The sequence below is a fragment of the Leptonychotes weddellii genome, chromosome 1, assembly GCF_054177405.1.
Source record: "Leptonychotes weddellii isolate Sample4059 chromosome 1, ASM5417740v2, whole genome shotgun sequence".
NCBI classification, from domain to species: domain Eukaryota; kingdom Metazoa; phylum Chordata; class Mammalia; order Carnivora; family Phocidae; genus Leptonychotes; species Leptonychotes weddellii.
Window position 1 is genome coordinate 177437676 of NC_138369.1, and position 6024 is coordinate 177443699.

Consider the following 6024-nt stretch of genomic DNA (forward strand, 5'->3'; position numbering starts at 1 on the left):
AGTGTTAACATTACCAGCATCCTGGATGTCACCTTCAGACACTGCCCCCGAACACTGCCCAGATCCCTGCCCAAAGGTAATTGCTATTCTGATTTTTAATACCTTAGATTAATTTTGGGTGTTTAAAAATGTTTTAAGTAAACTTTCATTGACTTAAGATATGTGTTCGGAAAAGTGCACAAATCAAAACTTTAATAAAGTGACTAACTCTATGGGAAAAGCATCCCAGATGCCACCCCATGCCTCCTTCCAGAAATTCTTCCCCCAACCAGAGGATGCCTACTATCCTTACTTCTCACACCACAATTTAATGTTGCTTCTTTTATAATCGTGTAAGGGTGAAATAATATTCTATGTCATTTTGTGCTCGGTTTCTTTTACCCCACATTATGTTTGTGAGTTTCATCCTTGTTGACGAATATTGCAGTCATTCATTTATTTTTCATTGCTGAATGGCATTCTATTCCATGCATATCCCCAAAATCATAGGCATTTGGATTGAGGAACATTTGCCTTGTTTTGAATTTGGGCTGTTGCAAATGGTGCTGCAAAAATCTGTAGGAATGAGAATAGGAGCTTTGACAGTGCTGTGATGAACATTCTTGCACAGGTCTGTCGGTATGCATAAATACAGAATTCGGTTGCTTATATATTGAACTGTGTAATTGCTGGGTCATAAGGCCCATTTGTTAGGCTTTAGTAGCCACCACCAGCTTTCCAAAGTGGCTATGTAAATCTTCATATTCATCAACAGGAGATGATGATTGCCCTCACTTCACATCCTAGCCTACTCTGTATTGTTCGTCTTTTTAATTGTGGTGAGCACAGCATGTACTTAATATTCATTTCCTCCTTACTTGTGATGCCAAGAAAATTTTTGTATGTCTATTGGTCATTTGAAAAGACTCTATTCAGATCTTTTACTCATTTCTTTTCTTTTTTTTTTTTTAAAGATTTTATTTATTTATTTGAGAGAGAGAATGAGAGACAGAGAGCACGAGAGGGAAGAGGGCAGAGGGAGAAGCAGGTTCCCTGCCGAGCAGGGAGCCCGATGCGGGACTCGATCCCGGGATCCAGGATCATGACCTGAGCCGAAGGCAGTCGCTTAACCAACTGAGCCACCCAGGCGCCCTCTCCTATGTTTGAATCAGAAACTTTATTGTTTTATCTTTTATACTTGAATCTATAATCTACCTGGTATTGGTTTTTGCATACAGTGTGGTAGGAAGGATTATTTCTTTTTTTTTTTGAATTTACATTTCTTTTTTTTTTTTTAAGATTTTATTCATTTACTCGAGAGAGAGAATGAGAGACAGAGAGCACGAGAGGGAAGAGGGTCAGAGGGAGAAGCAGACCCCCCGCTGAGCAGGGAGCCCGATGCGGGACTCGATCCCAGGACTCCAGGACCATGACCTGAGCCGAAGGCAGTCGCCCAACCAACTGAGCCACCCAGGCGCCCAGGAAGGATTATTTCTTTTCATGCAGATACACTATTGATCTAACACAATTTATTGAAAAAACAGTATTTTTTCCCCAGGGCTCTTTAATGCTGTCTTTGTCATATCCAAGTGTCCATGTATGTGTGGGCCTGTTTCTAGATCTTTTATTCTGATTTACTTGTTTATTTATATCTCATTGTGCCAATATCTCATGTGTCATTACTAGAGATTTAAAAATTTTTGTAACTGGGAGTACAAATCTCTCCAGCTTTGTTCTTTCTGTTCTTTCAAGATTTTCTTGGATAGTTTTAGTCATTTTCAGTTCCACACACATTTTAAAATTAGCTTGTCATTTTCCAACATTTATCTGCTGTGATTTTGATTGGAATTGTATTGAATGATAAGCTATTTGGTTATAACTGCATTTTTAAAATAGTCTTATTCTGTGAACAGTATGTTCCTCTCTTTACTTAGATCACCTTTAATTTTGTTAATAATTCTTCATAGATTTTTTTGTAGAGTTCTTACACACTTCATAAAGACTTATTCCTACATATTTGTAGTTTTGATGCTATCATTAATAATATATTTTAAGAGTTCTTTTTTCTAATTGTTGCTGATAGATAAGAATATAAATACTTTTTTTATACTGACATTATATACAGTGATCTTTCTATTCCTTTATTAACTCTAACAGTTGATCTGCATGTTCTATTGGATTTTTTTGCATATACAATATTACTCAGTCATGGCCAGCAGGGAAAGTCCCTTGCCTTCATTTTTGAAGAATATTTCTCTTATGATTCTGATTCTATTTTTTCTTGTTTTTCTTTTTGGAAATATTTTGTCTCTTTGTAGGTCTAGTTATTTTTGATTGATTCCTGGTATATTGTATAAACAATGTAAACATAACTTGTGTCTCTGAATTATTGTTTTCCTGTAGAGTGGATTTAATTTTGCTATTGGTAGGCTCTTGAGCTATTGGCTGATTACCATAATCAATTTAATTAGGGGTTGAACAAGTTAGAATTTGGGCTTCAGTCCTTATAAGTGCTAGTCTATTTCTGGCATCCATACTCCTAGGCTATAGTCCTTTGGTGTTCTAGCTGAAACCCTAGGAGGTTTACCAGGGTGCGTTCCTTTTCATTGGCAAATCTATTTTGATGAGGCTGTAACTTATTCCCTTTATTATTTTCAAAAAAATAAAGGCTCAAGGGACAAAGATACACTAAATATTAGGCTCACCCCTCTTGACATCCTCTCAGCCCCACAAATCTTTAGTGGCTTGGTGGCCTTCTAATGTCTTCAAGTATATATGTTTATATCTAAGCCTTCTTAATTTTTCTAATTGTTCGCAATGGAAATATTGACCAGAAACAAGCTAGTCTTCTATTGTTTGAAGAGAACATGAAGTTTTTGTCTTGTTACATTCAAAGCCCTTGCTACCATCTAGGTATCTATTAAAAGCTAAATATAAAAGAAGTTAAATTGAAAAAAAAATGTGACAATATGCTATGTTTTAGATGAAAAAAATTATAAGCCATTCACTAAATAACAATTCAGAAATACTAATAATTAAGTTCCCTTCAATAAATCATGGAACACTACATCAAAAACTAATGATCTAATGTATGGTGATTAACATAACATAATAATAAAAAAAATTGATTTCCCTTCATATACCCTATCCAAAAATGCAGTACAATGAGAAAGCAGATGAGATCAAACTAATAAGGAAGAGGCTACAGTACATTGTTTCAATGATAAATATTTTGTAAATCATATTACAAAGATTGTAATACTACAAAGATTATTATTGGCAATAGCCAAGAAGACAATTTTCTAATCTTTTTTTGTGTATATGCAGATAATTATCTGTGCTATGGAAATTATTTAGATCTAGTTTTGTATATTGAAAAAGAAAGGTACAAATAATAAATAGGGATAATGAAATCATAACTTTTTTCTAATAAAACAGGTGTCTAGGAGAATATATATTCTGTCCAGTGGCCTAAATTTCTACATCTACAGGTTATCACAAAAGTTGGGGTTATCGAGTATTAAAGTTTATATTATATTTCATATAATGGCGTAAAAATCTAGAGAAATACATAATCACTTCTATTTTTTATTTTTATTTTTATTTGTTTATTTATTTATTTTGATTTCAAGTCTTTATTTAAATTCTAGTTAGTTGACATATACGGTAAAATTGGTTTCAGGTGTAGAATTTAGTGGTTCATCTCTTACAAGTAACACACAGTGCTCATCACAACAAGTGCCCTCCTTTACACCTCTCACCTAGTTAGCCCATCCCCTTCCCACCTCCCTCCATCAACCCTCAGTTTGTTCTCTATGGTTAAGAGTCTCTTATGGTTTGCTTCCCTCTCTCTCTTCCCCCCTTTCCCTATGTCCATCTGCTTTGTTTCTTAAATTCCACATATCAGTAAAATCATATGGTATTTGTCTTTCCCTGACTGACTTATTTCACTTAGCAAAATACACTCTAGCTCCAACCACATCTTTGCCAATGACAAGATTTCATTCTTTTTGATGGCTATATAATATTCCATTGTGTGGTGAGCACAGCATGTACTTAATATTCATTTCCTCATTATTTGTGAGGCCAAGAAACTTTTTGTATGTCTATTGGTCATTTGAAAAGACACTGTTCAAATTTTTTGCTCATTTATTTTCTATATGTATATATACCACCTCTTCTTTATCCATTCATCAGTCAATGGACGTTTGGGCTCTTTTCATAATATTGGCTGTTATTGATAGTGCTGCTATTAACATCGGGTGCATGTGCCCCTTCAAATCAGTATTTTTGTATCCTTTGGATAAATACCTACTAGTACAGTTGCTGAGTTGTAGGATAGTTCTATTTTTAAAGTTTTGAGGAATCTCCACACTGTTTTCCAGAATGGATGCACCAGTTTGCATTTCCACTGACAGTGTAAGAGGGTTCCCCTTTCTCCACATCTTCGCCAACACCTGCTGTTTCCTGTGTTGTTAATTTTAGCCATTCTTATAGGTGTGAGGTGGTATCTCATCGTGGTTTTGATTCATATTTCCCTGATAATGAGTGATGTTGAGCATCTTTCATGTGTCTGTTATCTATCTGTATGCCTTCTTTGGAAAAATGTCTGTTCATGTCTTCTGCCCATTTCTTAACTGGACTATTTATTTTTTGGGTGTTGAGTTTGAGTGTTACTTTTAAAAGGTATCAAAGAAAAATTCAGTACAAAAAGGGTGATATTCCAATCATTTGGATAATTAACTTGTCTAGAATAATGCATTCTTCTAGAGAACTGGGTATTTGTGATTTCATCATGCAGTCAATAAATATTTTGTCATTTAGTGACAAGTATTTTTATATGGTATTGAAGTATTATGGAGTATCTAGAAAGAAAATTTTTATGTTAATTAATTTTATTGCAAACAATAATGGCTAAAAATCAGATGTATTACCACCAAATTTAATATGTGACTTATGAACAAAAGACATATGCTGGCAATTGGAAACTGATCTCCACCTTGCATATGGGAACGATATCTACTCTTTTTCTGGTCTGTCTATTATCTCTGAGACATTATATGCAGTGATAATAAGAACCCATAGGATACACACTGGACTTGAAACACTTCAGCAATAATTTTTCCAATCAGAATCCTGCCCAAATGAAAGAAGCTGGTGATATCTAGGACCCTGTACTCATTGCTGGCTTCTGTGGCCTGCAGATGGGCAGCTGGCTACTGTGATTTGGCCCTACATTCTTCAAACATATAATGGGAATCTGATTGACTCACTCAAACACTTGCCTACTCATTATTAATCTGCTTTCAGGACTGTCGCCATCATTGATTAGATGACACTTAGGTCCACTGCATCTTATGCATGTCCCCTTTGTACTGACAAATTCTAATGCTTGATGGGGTAACAAAGTATTGTGGGGAAAATGGCCAGTGACTATAATTCCAAGATCCCCAGTAACTGTAAGGAGAAGTGGATAAATTGCATTTGGTGGGTTACTTGACAACTGATCTGCACAAAAGATGCCATAGGCTATGGTGAAATAATGTGTTCTACTTGTGGCAGACATACTCAGAATAAAAACACACAAAAATGCTATATTCTCAAGAAGGCAGTGTAGGAAATAAGACAGAAGTTAAATGGGGTACCTCTCTTGGCCTTTTATTATACATCTGGTAAAGCATGTTAAAGAATTGCTTCACAGGGAAGGAAAGGTCCTTTTATAGGAGTTTTAGAGACTTTTTTGAGGCTCTTATAAGATCATATGTGGGGAGGTTGTATCTGTGTCTAACTACAACAAAATACATAATCACAAGATTTAGTTTTTATTTTAAAAGAAAAATCTACATAAGAAAGATATTAAACTGATAAGAACAGATACTACACTTGATCTTAGCCAAAAGGCCTAGAAGCGTTGCAACGACGTGGATGGAACTGGAGGGTATTATGTTGAGTGAAATAAGTCAAACAGAGAAAGAAATGTATCATATGATCTCACTGATATGAGGAATTCTTAATTGCAGGAAACAAACTGAGTGTTGTTGGAGT

General features: G+C 35.1%; 1 pseudogene; it reads right to left on the reverse strand.

Moving 5' to 3' along the window:
- Positions 1-5793: 5793 nt before the first annotated feature.
- On the reverse strand, positions 5794-5892 carry LOC115942862 (U2 spliceosomal RNA; annotated as a pseudogene).
- Positions 5893-6024: the final 132 nt, after the last annotated feature.